Source organism: Nuphar pumila, chromosome 8 (assembly GCF_984573655.1).
Source record: "Nuphar pumila chromosome 8, dmNupPumi1.hap1.1, whole genome shotgun sequence".
Lineage (NCBI taxonomy): Eukaryota > Viridiplantae > Streptophyta > Magnoliopsida > Nymphaeales > Nymphaeaceae > Nuphar > Nuphar pumila.
Window position 1 is genome coordinate 14,853,654 of NC_143256.1, and position 17,857 is coordinate 14,871,510.

The following is a 17,857-nucleotide window of genomic DNA, read 5'->3' on the forward strand; positions in this document are numbered from 1 at the left end:
GACCACTTTCCAAATGACACCGTCCAGGGTTTCCATCCCTCTCCTACAGCCAAGATATTTGTGTGGCTCTTAGCACTTGATAAGGTTAATAACCAGTGCAAATTGAAAGACAAAAGTTTCCAGCTTGCAAGTACTTGCTACTTCTGTTTCGATGAGAACGAAACAATTGAGCATTTGTTTTGGTTTTATCCAGCATTTCAGTGGTTGTTCAAATAAGCTTTGGATTGTGCCAATAAAATGGCCAGATGGGGATTTAGCTTGGATTGGTTGGAATAGGACTGGTGGTTAAGAATCTTAATTTGATCTATTCTGTAAGCTTGTTGAGAGATTTCTTATCCCCTGGATTAAATTATTTCTCTTAGACAAAAAAAAGGATTTACATGGTTTGCAAAGTGTTATAATGTGCATCTCCCTCGCATACTGTCTGTAGACTCTGTACATACACCAATTCTTGTTTTCTTTTTGTTATGTGTGTGTGTGCTTGTGTTCAAGGATTGATACACACACACACACACACACACACACACACACACATATATATATATATATATATATATATATATATATATATATATATATATAGAGAGAGAGAGAGAGAGAGAGAGAGAGATGGTACCTCTCGAGTGACATGGTCCCATACAACAGCTTCTCGATTGAGATCACCAGAAATAAACATAGAGGCATCTGGGGAGAAACGAATGACGTTAATAGCACCACGATGCTTCTCAAGGACTGACTCTTCAGTGAGAGTGTCCCCATTGACAGAATAGACGTGGAGTTTCCCATCTTGGCCACCAACAATGGCCTCACTTCCATCAGGTGAAATTGCAGATGCCGTCACAACAAACCCAAGATTCAGAGTTGACAACACTTTGGATCCACGAAGCATGATTACTCCTGAATCAGTTGAAAGCAATGCCAGCTCGGGCTTATCAAGTGCAATATTTAAGTCCTTTTGTTGTGCACCAATATCAATTTGTTCTTCATCACCACACTGATCAGCATGCAGCGGAATTCTCCTTACCTGTAAAATTTTGGGAAAAGGATCATCTCTTGTAGCAAAAGCAAGTTGAACATATTGTACATAGCTACAGTTGTTGTACAGTCAGCAAAATATAAGCCCCACAGCAGGATATCATCAATTGGAATTTGGTAGGTAGATTAAGAAATTGTTCCTTATTAAAGGAATATGCTATTCATCAGACTTGGTGAGCAATACTACCGTGTATTGAACTTTTATAATTGGCTGGAAAGCTTTCCAGACAAGAATATATGGACTATCCCTGATATTTACTATCCGAACATCAAAGAAGAGGACCAAATATTTGGAGAACACCTGATAAAATCATCAAATTGGACTAGGACAATATAACTTAAAAACGAGGAGAAAATCTCCAACCGAATAGCCTTTGGAAATCTTTCACATGTTATTGCCATTAGACATACTAGCGAGCACAGACATGCTCCCAGTCTATGTCACAGGGACTCACCAAAGAGGCCTCTGCACCCACGTCGACGCGACGCGGGTGTGGCACCCAATTCGGTCAACCCGCACCCAAGGTTATCATTGTCCAAAATGGACTTGGTTAACTTTGTCCATTAAAAAAAGGGACAGGGCTCGATAATGGGTAAGGGTACCTCGAGCACCCCCCTCCCCCCCCAATTAAAAAAATAAGGGGGTACCTCGAGAAGGGGTAAAGAGGGATGGGGCTTGAGAATGGGGTACCACGAGAAAGGGTAAAGGGGTGGTGTTAAAATATATATATATATATATATATATATATATACCCTCCCGCACCCCCACACCCAAGTTCTTTTAAAGTGCCGCATCGCCGCCCCCGCATCTGCACCCGTACCTATGTGACATAGCTCCCAGTTTATCCAATACATATATGCACATGTATGAATACAAATTGTAGTTAGTTGCCTGTTTATAGAGAGCGTGAGAGAGGTTGACTATACCATGCACGTGCGAAAATCAAATTCCACTTGTACAACTTACATAATGAATAACAAATAGTGTCAACTGTCACATACAAATCAATTCCTTATGTTGTGAACATTGGATCAAGAGAATTTCTGCTCATGACATTTTATATGTCAAAATTACAACTGGCACGGTAACAATGTCAGAACAAAACAATATCCATAGTGCTATGATTAGGCCAATGAAGAACTGCTCGTCATATTATATCATTACATGGCAAGGTATACCTTTCAAAAGGTATATGTGTAATTAGGTTAACCTAAAGTTAGACATAACATACAAGAGAGTTGACTGCGACATCACCCACCATATGAGGCACTTTACAGCCCTGTGGTACCTCCTGTTATCTCTTCTCTATTCTTCGTCTTCACCACATGAACATAAAGTTGAATTACTTGCTTAAAAGATGTAGTACTGCTCATTTCAAGCATGGGCGTGAACAAATCTCAATTCATTTTTTATTTCTTCTCAAGGAGTATTGAAAATGATATTACTTGCATATTTTGGTCAAACTATTTCAATGGAATATTATATAGAATTTCAAAGGCTATTTAAGTTTCTAATTCAAGAATTTGACATCAAGAAATTGGTCTCATTTACGTACCTCTTAGAGATTGAAGTTACAAGAACAACAAAGAGTATATTTATCTTTTAGAGATAATATGTTGGAAGATACTGTTATTAGTCAGTTTGGAGCCTTGTGAATTAACTAACATATCTGTTATCCGATTAGCCTGATTAATCAATTCATGCACAATGAAATGATACTGAGATGGGCCATGAATATTAAAAAAATTGAAGGCTACTCATCAAAAAGGAATCTTCTATGCCAATTCCTTTGAAGTACAAAATAGATGACCTGCATGTATGTGCATAAAAGAACCGCCTCTGGTTTTATTTTCTTTGAGAGTGAATTCCGTACCATTGAATAGAAAAGAGACAAATGATCATAAGCTTAAATGTTGAAGCCAAATTATAAAGCCATGTCTTTTGGGCCATTTGAAAAGAATTCATGTAAAAGCAATATTACAAAAGGCAGAGATTCAGGTGAAACTTCTAGGAAGCTTTATGGTGATAAATAATATCTATGAAAAGAAGCAACCATATATTGGTGACTTGCCACTTTAATAAGAAAGAGTTGCATTCAAGATGTTTAGCACTTCAAATTTTCTGAACAGAATTGCAAATTCTCCAAGAGAGTTCAAGGCTTGACTTCATAAATCAATTCGATAGATATCTTTGCAACACCTCAAGATGGAGCATTGTTGCCTATCTCAATTAGGGGTGGCAATCGGGTCGGGTTGGCAGGTCGACCCGGCGGGTTGGCTGGTCAGCATACCTCAACCCGACCCGTTTATTAAACGGGTCGGCTGTGGCAAACACGAACCCGACCCGTTTATTAAACGGGTAACCCGACACGACCCGCCAACCCGTTTATAAACTGGTTGGGTCGGGTAAACGGATTGGCAGGTTAGTAGGTTGACCCGCCCGCCGAACCCGTTTATTAAACGGGTCAGCTGGGTTGGCATACCCCTAACACGAACCCGACCCGTTTAATAAACGGGTTAGGCGTGAAAAGATACTGTCATTTAGTATAAAGTCTGGATCTCAGGATCCAGACCCAATTCCTTTCATTTTAAACACATGCTCATTAATGTTTCATTAATGACATGCTATAATTTTATCATAACATGTAATGGGTATTTTCGTACCCTAGCTATTGTATCTGTGTGTATTTAATCAGAGAAGCAAAAATGAATACCCTGATTAGGGATTTTTGCTGCAGCCTCGTTCTCTCTCCCCATGCTGTGTTGTTGCTTGTAGATGAAGAAAGGAACCCATGATTTCTATCATGGTATCAGAGCAGCAGGTTCAATATTGAAGATCGGTTCCTTCTATGACTGATTTGTCTCCTTCTAAGGTACCTGTTTTCTCATTTTTCCTATCGATTTCTCTTGTATTTAAATCTGCAGTCCGGACTGAAATCTCTTCTTCGTACTCTCCTCTTTCTTTTTGCTCTTTTGAAATACATCATTAATCTGCTTATTGTCTTCTTCAAGTACCTCCTTTTGATTCCCCTTTTTTATTTAAGCCAACGTGTTTCTCTTATTTCCAAAATCCAAAACTGAAATTTGGTCACGTTGGCATATTTCCTCCTTCTTTCATTCCCTGTTGTTCTTCTGTCATATCTACTACTTCTTTCACATTGCTGCACGTGATCTTACCCATCCATAAGCAAAATAATCAAGCAAGATCAATTTTTTTGATCTATGTGTGATTACAAGAGTTGAAAAGGATCACTCCAAACTCATTTGCATATTGACGTCAGATCAGATTGTGATCTGCACGCCCAGATCTATCTTGATTAAAATAATTTCATCTTCGAATTCATTTTCATCTCTGTTTTGCCTGTTTTCTCATTATTCTAAAAGGAAAACACATTATTTTCAAAATAACGTACCTATTACTGATTGAATTTTATTCAGAACAGATTCTTTACTGTGCAGTCCTGTTTTTCTGCCTCGTGTTCATCAGTTAAAAAAAAAAAACTAGTCTGGTCTTTAGACTTCTCTGATATTAAAATTTATGTTCTGAATTATACTAGAATTCAATTGTGGTTGGGTCTTTGTCGTAAGGCCATTTCTTATTTTTTATTCCTTCTCTTGGTTGGATCTTATTCCTTCTTGTTTTTGGCTTCAAAAGAATATGGACTCATTCCCTCATTCTCAGTCTGGTCTTTCCTCAAACTTTCTCAGCCAACTCGTGTCTGAGAAACTGAACAATTCCAATTTCCTAACTTGGAAGCAACAAATTAACCATTCATAAGAAGTCAGGACCTTTCTGGACATCTGGATGGTTCTGTTCCTGTTCCTCCAGAATTCATACCACAAGAAGAAAAGAATGGTGAGAAAGATCTTTCTATTACCTATGTTAGAAATCCTGAGTATGTATCCTGGATGAAGTGAGATCAGGCGTTGGTTGCCTATATCACTTCTACATTGTCACAAGAAGTGCTTGTGGCAATTCCAGATGACTGCTCTGTTAAAATGTAAAACTGTGCAAATGTTTCATATTTACTGACAAAAATGATAAACTTTCTCCTCGTGTGATTCCCTGTGCCTTTTTAGGATATGCTGAAAACCAGAAAGGTTATAGATGTTTTGACTTCAAAAATAATAAACTATATGTGTCTAGAAATGTTTCCTTTCTTGAAAAGGAGAGCTTCTTTGATTTTAGAAAATTAAAAGACGTCACTGAGTACTCCTTTTTGCTAGATCTAATATCAACATCTGATGAATATGACCTTGATTGTAACTTTGATGATGATCAAAGAATTATTGATCTTAATGTTGAAAATGAAGAAGTTCATAGAGATACTAGTATTCAATATTCCAGGCGACAAGAGTCTAATCCTCCATGTGCACTTGAAAAATATTCTAACATTCCAACTAGACAATCATCCCGAATCTCGAGGCCTCCAGGAAAGTTTATATCAGTGGCGGAGCCAGGGGTGGGCATGGGTGGGCGGCCGCCCACCCTAAAATTTGAAACCGAGTCGACTCATGACTCGGAAAACCGAGTCGAATCGGGACTCGTGAAACCGAGTCGACCGAGACCCGGGCTCTCGATGAGTCTAGAGCCTGCCAAAAGAGGCGAGGGGTAAAACCCTAGCCAGTTTTCTAAAGCTCTGCCCCTCCGTTCCAGCGTTCCCCTTCAGTCACAGGCAAGACGACAACCCCATTCGTCGGCAACCCTTGTGCTCTGCAGTGCCGCCGGCCTCCCTTCGGTGAACCCGTGGTGGCGGTGCCCCCCTCCAAGCTTCTCCCTCTCGGCTGCAATCTCCGGCGACGCGAGGCACCGGTGTCGCAGTCAGTCGGACCTTTGCCAATCTCCGGCAACCATCGCTAGCAGTTTGAAGAAGACCCTCTTATCTCCTAAATTTGAGGGTGGGTTTTGTTCATGTTCAGTGGCTCTGGTGATACAGTATCCAGTTATCCATTCTACAGGAGCAATACAGGCCAATCCTTCAATTTGGTTCTTGATCCTTTCTTTTTGGGGCACAACTGAACGTGGGTCTAGTTTCTTTCCTCCTTTTTGGGTGCAACCTCATTGGAAGAGTCAATCTTGCTATCCTTTCTTGGTCATCGTGCGTGCATAGGACTCTCCTTTTGTGCCTGCTGCTAAAACAAGGTATGGATGTCTATCAATGTAACGAAGGCAACGGATAACGTATCTTTATCTACCAGATAGTTGGTGAGTGAATTGCTTGTTCTCGATTGTCTAGGATTCTTGTAGTGAGTAACTGTGGCCATTGACAGATTTTAATAATTGGGCGTCTGTATTTTTTGTCTAACAGGCATTTTTATACTCTTTTTGCTTGAATTCTGCATATGGTGCATGTTGGTCATCATCAGTGTCATAAAAAATGTATTCATTTTTTAGCTTAAAGCTTTTTCGGGGTTCTACGGCCAATCTTGGTGGTCAGAGGGGGAGCTGGGGGGGGCGGGGGCAGAAATGGGCTGTAGCCCAGTCCTGCCTCTCGAAACAGTTAATTTTTTTTTTTTTTTAAAAGCCCAGTTCTAGCCCAGCTCAGCCCTGACTGCAGCAAATAGTTTGATTTGTCCATATAAAATAGATTTTTATTAATAATTGTAGCCATTTTTTATTTTATCTCAATTTTTTTTTTCGGGGGCGCTGCCCCCGAGCCCCCGACTATCACGCAATTTTTTTTTTGCTACACCTCTGTTTGCCCATCCCCCACGTCAATCCTAGCTACGCCACTGGTTTGTATCATACGAGTCTTTCTCACCCACATATAGGGCAGTTATTGCATTAATTCACTCATATGAAGAACCATCCACATATTTTCAAGCAAAAAATGATATCAAATGGATAGAAGCCATGAAAGCTGAATTAGATGCACTTGAAAAGGCTTCTACATGGAATATTCAAGATCTTCCTTCAGGGAAGAAAACTAAAGGATGTCGATGGGTTTATAAAATTAAAACCAAGAGTGATGGTACTCTTGAAAGATATAAAGCCCGTTTAGTAGCCAAAGGTTATGCCCAAGAATATGGGATTGATTATGAAGAAACCTTTGCTCCGATGGCTCGTATGACTACTGTCCGAACCTTAATTGCCTTAGCTTCTATCAAAAAATGGTCTATTTTTCAAATGGATGTCAAAAATGTTTTTTTAAATGGAAAGCTAGTTGAAGAAGTATACATGGAACCCCCTCCTGGTCTAAGTATTCCTAAGGGTAAAGTCCTTCGCTTAGAAAAAACTCTTTACGGACTTAAACAAGCACCAAAAGCTTGGTATGATAGGTTTAGTCGTGTTATGATTGATATTGGTTTTCAATTCTGTTTAACTGACACTGCTTTGTTTATTAAGAATTCTGATGCAGTGATCATTGTGCTTCTTCTCTATGTGGATGATATGATCATCACCGGAAGCGATAAACAGGGAGTTGAAACAATCAAAACACTTCTTAAATCTCATTTTGAAATGACTGATTTGGGCTTGTTGAGATACTTTTTAGGCATTGAAGTTGCTTATTCTCCTAGAGGATATTTATTATCTCAGACTAAATTTGCTTTTGATATTGTTTTCAGGTCTGGTATTACTGATGATAAGAAAGTTGACACTCCAGAAGTTGTTAATGTTAAAATGAAGATTGATGATGGAGAACTTCTTGCAGACCCTACTCCTTATAGACAGCTTGTCGGGGCACTTTCCTATCTATCCATTACCAGACCAGATATAGCACATGTTGTTCATACAGCAAGTCAATTTCAACATGCTCCTACTTCTGTTCATATGGGAGCAGTCATGCGTATTATCATATACATCAAGTCCTCTCTTTCACAAGGACTTTTCTTATCTTCCTCCTCTTCTCTTGATTTAATTGCATATACTGATGCTGATTGGGGAGGTGATCCCAATAACAGACACTCAACCACTGGCTTTTGTGTCTTTTTAGGGGAATCATTGATCTCGTGGAGGTGTAAAAAGCAGCAGAAGGTATCTCTCTCATCCACCGAAGATGAATACAGAGCCATGGCAACCACGACCATGGAAGTAGTTTGGCTCCGACGACTGCTTGCTGACATGGGAGCTGAAGCAACAAAGGCTTCACAAATGTGTTGTGACAACAAAAGTGCGATCTACATTGCCAGTAACAGAACATTCCACGAACGCACCAAACACATCGAAATGGATTGTCACTACGTCAGAGAGGAATATCTACACAGGATAATTGATCTGCCATATGTCACTTCAGAATATCAGTTAGCAGACTTCTTTACAAAGCCTCTCACTGCTCCCCGATTTCACTTTCTCTTAGACAAACTTTCGCTCATTGTACCGTAAGTTTGAGGGGGAGTGTTAAAATGTAAAACTGTACACATATGTATATATAATAATATTATATTATTATTATATATATATAAATACATTTTTCATTTCTTTCTTTTCTGTATTTTTTTTCCTTTATTTTTATTTTTTGTCTTTATGTCATCTAGTTCAGTTTGAACTAGAATGACTGTTGCTAGTCAAGTCCTGTCCAGACTTGACTAGCAATAGAGCTGTTGGACTGACACATTCCAACAACTCTTAATAGAGCTGTTGGACTGACACATTCCAACAACTCTAAATAGAGTTGTTGGACTGTGTCCAACAGCTCTATTGAGTCCTCTTTCAGCTGTGTATATAAAGGGGTGCAGCCCCTCTTGTATTTCATTCCAATGCTTCTTAAGCAATTGGTTTTTCATATCAATAAATAATACATTTTTGTTTTTATTTTGTTTCTGGTTATACCTTTTTTAAGGGTTATGCTTTAGTGTCATTCTTGACACTTGCCCTTGTTAATCTAAGCTCGTGTTTCGAAGATCCCCATTTCATTTCATGCTCAACAATGCAATTATGGCATCGACTGGTTCAGACATTTTCTCAAGTTTCTCAGGCCAGAGTATTATTTTTAAAGAAAGAGTTTCAAATGCTAAGAAAGGACTCCATGACTATTATGGAGTATTTGAACAAAATGAAGACTATTACAGATCAATTGGCCATTGTGGGATGCCCTGTTAGTGACAAAGATATGGTGCGACAAACTTTGAGTAGGCTGGGGTCGGACTATCATATGATGGTTACTTCCTTATTGTGTTTGCCAGATTTACCTACATTTGAAGATCTTCGTGTCAAGCTTTTACAGTATGAGATGACGTTGAAAGGATTTTCTGAAGATACTCATGCTCATGTTGGAGCACACAATGTTCTTGCCACAGGAGTTGCCTATGGGCGAGGACGTGGTAGGTATGATTTTCGAGACAAATGGGGTCAAGAAAGAAATGGACAAGGAAGTCGTGGAATACTACCTACACCCAATGTTCCTCCCAATAGGCAAAGGCAAAGGACAATACCTACCTGCTTTCTCTGCAACAAAAAGGGACACATAAAGGCAAATTGCTGGTTTAACCCGCAAAATAGAGGAAAGCAATTTGAGACAAGAAAGGGAACAGATACATTGAAAAATAGTGGAGAAGTCAAAGAGTTACTATTATTTGCCTTGGCTGAATTGAATATCAAACAGAATAATCAAGGTACTTGGTATGTTGATTCGGGTGCAGCCACTCATGTCACTGGTGATGCTGGTAAGCTCCTAAATCTTGTTTCTTATGTTGGTAGAAATAGTATAGTCACTGGAGATGGGTCTCACCACCATATTTCGCACATTGAAAATTTTGTAATCCCCATGTCCAACTATTCTCTTGCACTTTCAAATGTCATTCATGCTCCTAATATCAAGAAAAATATTGTTTCTGTCTCTAAACTTGTAGATGGCATTAATGCTTCAGTTGAGTTTACTCCTTTTTCTGTTTGTGTTAAGGACCTTCAAACGAGAGAAACATTCACTGAAGGAAAACGTCAAGGAAATATGTACGTGTTCCAAGAGAATCCTTTCTCTCGTGTTCAACCTGTTGATTCCATCTTGAAGCTCACATCATCATCTTCAGTTTCTACTGAGGGTGTTTTTAATCTTTCTGAATGTATTGAGTCGAATCTTTGGCATGGTCGTCTGGGTCATTGTAGTAGTCGCTTTATTGATAAGCTTGTTTCAAGTAGTCTTATTCCCAAGTCAAGTCTAGACTTAAGTGTCGATAATAAAAAGTGTTCTAGTTGTCTTCAGTGTAAGAGTCATGTTCTTCCTTTTCATTCCATTAATAAAAGAGCTTCAAGACCATTTGAAATTATATGTTCTGATGTTTGGGGCCCGGCTCCAGTTCCTTCCATGTATGGCACTAGATATTATCTCATATTTGTTGACAGTTATTCTCGATATACAAGGATCTTCTTTATGAAAAGTAAATCTAAAACCTTCAAGTTATTTCAGAATTTTCATTCTTTTGTTCAAAACCAATTCTCTCAGAATATTATTTGTTTCCAATGTGATGGAGGGGGTGAATTCTCTTCAAATGACTTCATAAATTTCCTCCAAACAAATGGAATAAGTAGATATGTGTCTTGCCCTCACACACCTCAACAGAATGGGATTACTCAACGGAAGCATTGTCATATTGTCAAGAGTGCAATGAGCATGATGCATGATAGTAACCTTCCAGTTACCTTCTGGGCAGAGGCTTTTCACACAACTGTCTATGTCATAAATTGATTGCCTATGAACATCTTAGAGAACAAATCACCCTATTTCTCTTTGCATGGTGTGCATCCAAATTATCACGATTTGCGTGTATTCGGGTGTATGTTATGTTCATGTTGACAGTTCAATGCGGCACAAGTTTCAGGATAAGGCCTTAAAGTGCAGATTTGTGGGGTATGCTGATGATTACAAAGGCTACAAATGCTATGATCCCGTGAGCAAGCGCATAAAAATATCCAGAAATGTTGTGTTTGACGAATCAAATTTTGGTCATAATGCTAGCACTCCTCCTGAAATTGAAGTTTATCACCCTTGGTTGAACTCAGATCTCTTTTCTAGTATTGATAATGTATGTTCTTCTTAATGTAATCAAAGAGACTAGGGAAACGTATCTACTGTTGCGCAAAGAACTCAAGAAAGTGTAACGTCTGAATCACTATTGGCCCCCGAAAGGTATAAAGGCATTGGTTACTCTCGACGTGAGAAGGAGATACCTCCCAGCTTTAATCAGGAGCATAATTCTCCTTATGTTTCCACTCAATCACTTGCTCACAGAAGGTCTACCCGACCTCGGCATCCTATTGATAGGTGGGTCAGTTATGAGAACTTCACGATGGATTTTCAACTTTTCTTAACCTCTTTGGGCAAGGAAGATCAACCGACAACATTTTATCAAGCAATAAATTCTAAGAGATGAATTGAAGCTATGAACAACGAAATGGCGGCTCTTCATGAGTCTGGCACTTGGGATATTGTTCCCAGACCACATAATCGGAATGTGGTTGGGTCAAAATGGGTCTATAAGATAAAGTATAAGCTAGATGGTGCTATCGAGCGATATAAGGCAAGGCTGGTTGCCAAAGGATTCACACAGGAGCAAGGACAAGACTATGATGAGACCTTTATTCTAGTTGTGAAAATGGGAACTATCCGCATCATAGTACCATTGGCTATTGAGCACCAGTGGACTCTCAACCAATTGGATGTGAAGAATGTGTTTCTACATGGAACTCCGAAGGAAGAAGTATACATGGAGCAGCCCACTGGGTATGCAAAAGGGAATTCTAAAGAATACGTGTGCAGGTTAAAGATAGCTATATATGGTCTAAAGCAGGCATCTCGATCTTGGTTTGACAGTTTCGCTCTTGAAGTAGAAAAATATGGGTTTAGTCGGTCTCTTCTTGACCATTCTCTTTTCATATTTAAATGCAAAGATATAATTACCCTGTTATTGATATATGTTGATGACATTATCATTACAGGTAACTCTAATGAACATATTGAACAGGTTAAAGAACTTTTGAATCATAAATTCAAGATGAAGGATCTTGGTAAACTGCGATACTTTCTTGGAGTAGAAGTTGACAGGACTCCTTAAGGCATGACGCTTACTCAGCATAAGTATACCATTGATGTTCTTAGCAAGGCAGGTATGACAGATTGTAAGCCCCTCAGCACACCCAATGTACTTCATCAGAAACTCAGTTGCTAAGATGGAGATTTGTACGAGGATCCTACAGGATATCGCAGGATAGTAGGAATGCTTCAATATCTTACATTCACTCGGCCTGACATTGTCTATTCTGTCAATCAGGTATCTCAGTTCATGCATGAACCACATATTGGGCATATGAAAACCGTTAAACGCATTCTTCGATATTTGAAGGGTACTATTGGAGATGGTCTTCTGTACAGAAAGAGTATGCCTGGTCATCACATGCATGAACTCCTTACTTACACAGATGTAGATTGGGCAGGAGATCCAGATGAACGTAGGTCTGTCTCAGGATACTGTGTTTTCATTGGGCTAAATCTTGTCTCTTGGAGCAGTAGAAAACAAAAAGCCATAGCCAGGTCGAGCACAGAAGATGAATATAGATCAATGTCAGCTACTACAGCCGAAGTAACATGGATCAGACACCTGTTGACAGAAGAGAATCGATTTCTAAAAGTATTCTCTTGTGTGACAATCAAAGTGCTATCAACATGTCATTCAATCCTATCTACCACAGTCGTGCCAAACATATTGAAATTGATCAACATTTTGTAAGACAAAAGGTTGAAGAGAAGGAAATTGAACCAGAATACGTGCGGACTGCTGATCAAGTTGTTGACTTGTTTACAAAAGGACTTATCAAGGACAGATTTTGGATGTTCATGGTCCAAAACTATGTACAACTGGAGGGGGGGTGAAAAGATACTGTCATTTAGTATAAGGTCTGGAACTCAGAATCCAGACCCAATTCCTTTCATTTTAAACACATGCTCATTAATGTTTCATTAATGGCATGCTGTAATTTTATCATAACATGTAATGGGTATTTTCATACCCTAGCTATTGTATTTGTGTGTATTTAATCAGAGAAGCAAAAATGAATACCCTGATTAGGGATTTTTGCTGCAGCCACGTTCTCTCTCCCCATGTTGTGCTGTTGCTTGTAGATGAAGAAAGGAACCCATGATTTCTATCAAGGCGGGTCGACCCATTTATTAAACGGGTTAGTTTAAGCCCAACCTGAACCCGCCTAAAAGGCGGGTTGGCGGGTCGGGTTGGGAGGTCGTGTCAGGTTTTGCCACCCCTAATCTCAATATTTGTCATATTTTATGACAAAATCTTTGCAGTTTGTAGTTCTACTTTTAAAGGCAGTGACATTTTTTATTGATAAAAATATAATTTACAATCAAGCTCCTTTACCACCGGAGAAAATTATTAACACTATCACAGTTCACTATACATGGAGTTCACAAAACTATACTAGTCATCAATAACTTCACTTTTCATATTCTTTATATATTTTATATTTTTCACTCCATTGTTCTCTAAAATGCCAAAATTACTTCTGTAATATCACATAAGGGCATTTTGTGAAGCACATTCTTGTACCATTTCTATATTGAGGGATCTAACATTTCTCCATCAACGCAAGATTTCATTTTCTTGTTATTCAATTGCAATGAACATCTAGTCAGTCTTTTCCCTCAAGACATGTTTTATTTAGAACACAAGATCTTGTTGGCTTACTATGCCGGACTCAACATTGAGTAGTAATTTTAGCTAGTGTGTAAATTGCCTACCCCATCAAGGTGCAAGATTGAATTGAAATATATTCATTTCAGTGATCATATTGGATAATAAAAAGACACATCATCATGTTCTCCAGCCTAGTTGCAATCATAAGTCATCAAGAAAATCAGCTTCAAAAAGATGGTGCAAGCACACAAACCACAAGATATAAAAATAAAGGCAACTACTACATGTACATGAAGAAATGGTGCTACCTTGTTATCAAAGGCAAATGTGGTGAGCTCTCCTTCCACCACTGCAAAACATTTAATTTGAGAGTTCTCCCTTCTCTGTAACCTTCCTGCACATCCAACTCCTTGCATCCATCGGACAATCACCCCATCATAACTGCTAGATAGAATAATATTCTGGCTGCCTTCAGAGGTGACTGCCAAACCAGTGACGCTCTTCATGTGCCCAGAAAATGATACTGGCATCTTTTCTAGGTCATTGGTTGAATATATACTAATAGTGCCACCAAGGGAAACAGTGACAAGATGATTATTCTGCCACAGGCAACCAACTAGCATTCCATCCAGTCCAGAATCAGATGAAGTAAGTGTCTTCTTCACCTTACCGTTTCCATTTTCATCAATCTCCCACACTTTTGCAGTTTTATCTGCAGACACTGTTAGCACCTGAAACAGCAGGATAAGCTTTCGCAGTAAGATATGAGAGTTGGCTACTAGAGAAATAAATATATAAAACAAAGAATGAATAGGTATCTTTCTGTTGAGTCACACCAAAAGAAAAAATCATAATCAGCAAGTGCATTCTCTTTGAAGACCTAAAAATAAGAAAAAATAATGTATCAAATATTGCATTAACACTTTCCTTTAATCCACCTGTAAAATTGCAACAGGCAATTCAGTCTAAACCAGAAATCCAGCAGTAGCCGATGTGATTCGAAGCTAACAAGGAAAATGAAGGGCTTTTCACAATCTCTATTTCTCATAGTGACATAATCACTTCAACAGATTAAGTTTGCAAACTAAAGGCTATTAAGATACAACATACAATGCAAACTACTTGTCTTAGATGTTCAAATGATATAACCCAAATATTGTTAAGATATATATATATACATATATATATACTTGTATATATATTATATACTTTAAAGTTAAGTCAACTGTGGTTGACTTAGACTAGTTGTTGGACTGCTGGTCCAACGGCTAGAAATCTAGCCATTGGACTAGGTCCAACAGCTAGTCAAACTAATGTGGACTCCCTTTTTCTCTCCTTTAATCTCTTTTCTTCCTCCGTTTCTCTATAAATATGGGTGCCTTTGTAAGGTAAGAGAGTGATGGGTAGTTTTAAGCTTCTTGTGTGTTTTTGAGTGTATTGTAATGATGATTAAAATGTATTTTTCTTTGTATTTTTAATGTTCTTTATTAATGAAGTTATTCATTCACATTCTATTGTGTTTTATTTTAGTTATTATGTTTTTATCCAAATGCATTGTGTTTTTATTCTTGGAGTTCATTATAGAGTGCATTGAGGTCCATGCCATTTTGTGACATGGTATCAGAGCAAGGCATCATGGTCTTGAAAAAGATTCGTATTAATGAATAGCATGGATTCAAGGATTTTGCATTCCGGTATGTATCTTTAGCTTTTCTATCTTCATATGTATGGTAGGTGTTTTGAAAGGGTTATATTAAAAATGAATGTCTTCTTTTGAAATTAGAATATGTAGAAATTGTTAGAAGTCAAGCACCTTCGACCAGATCTTCATCCACAGCAGAAGAGAAAGGGATTTGCAAGAAGGAGAGGCGGCAATGACTGACACGATTCTCAATGAGAGGTTGTGCCCTATATTCAATGTTATATATATGATACAAGTTGGATTGGGTCTGTCAACCCAGACCCGATAATACCAACCATGTAAATACAATACAAAAGAATCATTTTGGGTCTAGAACTAGACCTGTACACTACATTCTCAATACCCTCCTTCAAGTTGTGCATGGTTTTGCAACATGGACAACTTGTTCTTCAAGAACCAAAAACGCATATTGGTACGGCCCTTAGTGAACAAATCTGCCACTTGGTCAGCCGTAGGAACATAAGTAGGTGCAACTTCTCTATCTTCAATCTTTTGCCGAATGAAGTATTGATCAATCTCTATATGCTTTGTGCGACTATGGTGAATAGGATTAAAAGCAATTTGTATGACACCTTGATTTTCGTGCAAGAGAGTGGTGGGTAGCATAGATTCTCCAACTTCAGTCAAAAGATGTCTCAGCCATGTGGCCTTTATTGTAGCAGCCACCATAGATCGATACTCAGCTTCAATACTAGATCGTGCAAATGCACGTTGTTTCTTGTTACTCTACGCCATCAAGTTCCCATCAAGAAAAGCACAATATCCAGAAACCGACTGCCTGTCATCTGGAACTCCAGCCCAATCTGCATTTGTGTATACATCCAGTCGATGTTGCTCCCCTTTAGTCTTGGATTGATGATAAACTAGACCATCTCCAAGAGTTCCTTTTAAATATCAAAGGATTCTCTTGACAACATTCATATGCTTTGTTCGTGGGTCATGCATGAATTGTGAAACTTGATTCACTGCATACACAATGTCTGGTCTAGTGAAGGTGAGATATTGGAACATACCCACAAGACTCCGATATTTCTTGGAATCTTCATATGCTTCCCCATCCCGGGATCCGAGTTTATGATTAAGGACACTAGGGGTGGATAGAGGTTTATAATCCTTCATGCCTGCCTTATCCAACAAATCCAAAGTATATTTGTGTTGGGTTAGTGAAGTGTTTCATCCTGTCGATCCACCTCAACCCCTAAGAAATAACACAAAACCCCCAAATCTTTCATCTTAAACTGTCGACTCAATAAGATCTTGGTAGCTTCTATGTGTTCATCGGAGTTCCCAGTAATAATAATATCATCCACATATATAAGAATTAAGGTGCGTACCTGACAATCTCGAAAAATAAAAAGCGAATGATCAAGATGAGATCGAACCCATGTCTCTGAACTTCAATAGAGAAACTATCAAACCATGAGCGGGAGGCCTGCTTTAGCCCATAGATGGCTCTTTGTAGCTTGCAAACATGTGTGTTGGGGCTATGTTTGGTATAACTAGACGGTTGCTCCATATACACCTCTTCCTTGAGAGTGCCATGCAAAAAATACATTTTTGACATCAAATTGACTTAGAGTCCATCCATACTGAACTGACAAGGACAGAACTAATCGAATAGTTTCCATCTTGATCACAGAACTAAATGTTTCGGCATAATCTTGCCCGTATTCTTGAGTGAACCCTTTCGCTACTAGCCTCACCTTATAGCGTTCAATGGATTCATCGAGTTTATACTTGATTTTATAGACCTATTTAGATCCTACAACATTCTTGTTCGATGGTCTAGGAACAATCTCCCAAGTCCCACACTCATGTAAAGCTTTCATTTCCTCATTCATGACCTCAACCCATTTGATTGACATAGATGCTTGTGAGAAACTGATAGGTTCATCATGCTTTTCAATCTGGGAGATGAACAGTTGTAAGTCTGTAGAGAAGTTGTCATAACTTACCCATCTTTCAATAGGATGGTGAATCCTCTCAAGCCTCCTGGGTTGCACAATAGGTCGTTGAACTTTGTCTTTGTTTCACTGCACATAGGTAATCCCTTAAAACTTTGTAACATCTGAAATGACAGGCATAGTAATATCTTGTGTGTTTGTCGACATTTCCTTTTCTGGGTGTACAACTGTACTATTTTGTTCTGCAGATAGTGTATGACATGAGGGTACGTCATGCATCACCATTTGATCAAGCACCTCAGCAACAAGCCATGGCTGATAACTTTTAGCATCCTTACAGTGTCCCTCTGTACTTCCTGAATCATCAGTATGAGTCTCGTCAAACACGACATTCCATGAAACTCTGATGCGACTGGTAGTGGAGTCATAGCAGTGATATCCTCTATATTGATCAACATATCCAACAAACCTACACCTGCATGCCTTTTTCTGAAACTTATCACGTTAAGAACTGTCAATATGAACATAGCATATGCAGCCAAACACTCACAACTCATTATAGTCAGGATGAACCCCAAATAGTGTAAATAGCGTAAAATAAGGGGATTGATCTGCTAACAATTTCATTGGCAGT

General features: G+C 38.7%; 1 long non-coding RNA gene across 1 annotated transcript in view; it reads right to left on the reverse strand.

Moving 5' to 3' along the window:
• Nucleotides 1-14,153, reverse strand: part of LOC149829660 (uncharacterized) — a 61,907-nt gene extending 47,754 nt beyond the window's left edge. The window contains exon 1 of the long non-coding RNA XR_016433740.1: nt 13,926-14,153. This is a non-coding gene — a long non-coding RNA (uncharacterized LOC149829660). The remainder of the gene's footprint in view (nt 1-13,925) is intronic.
• Between the last annotated feature and the right edge of the window lie 3,704 nt (nt 14,154-17,857).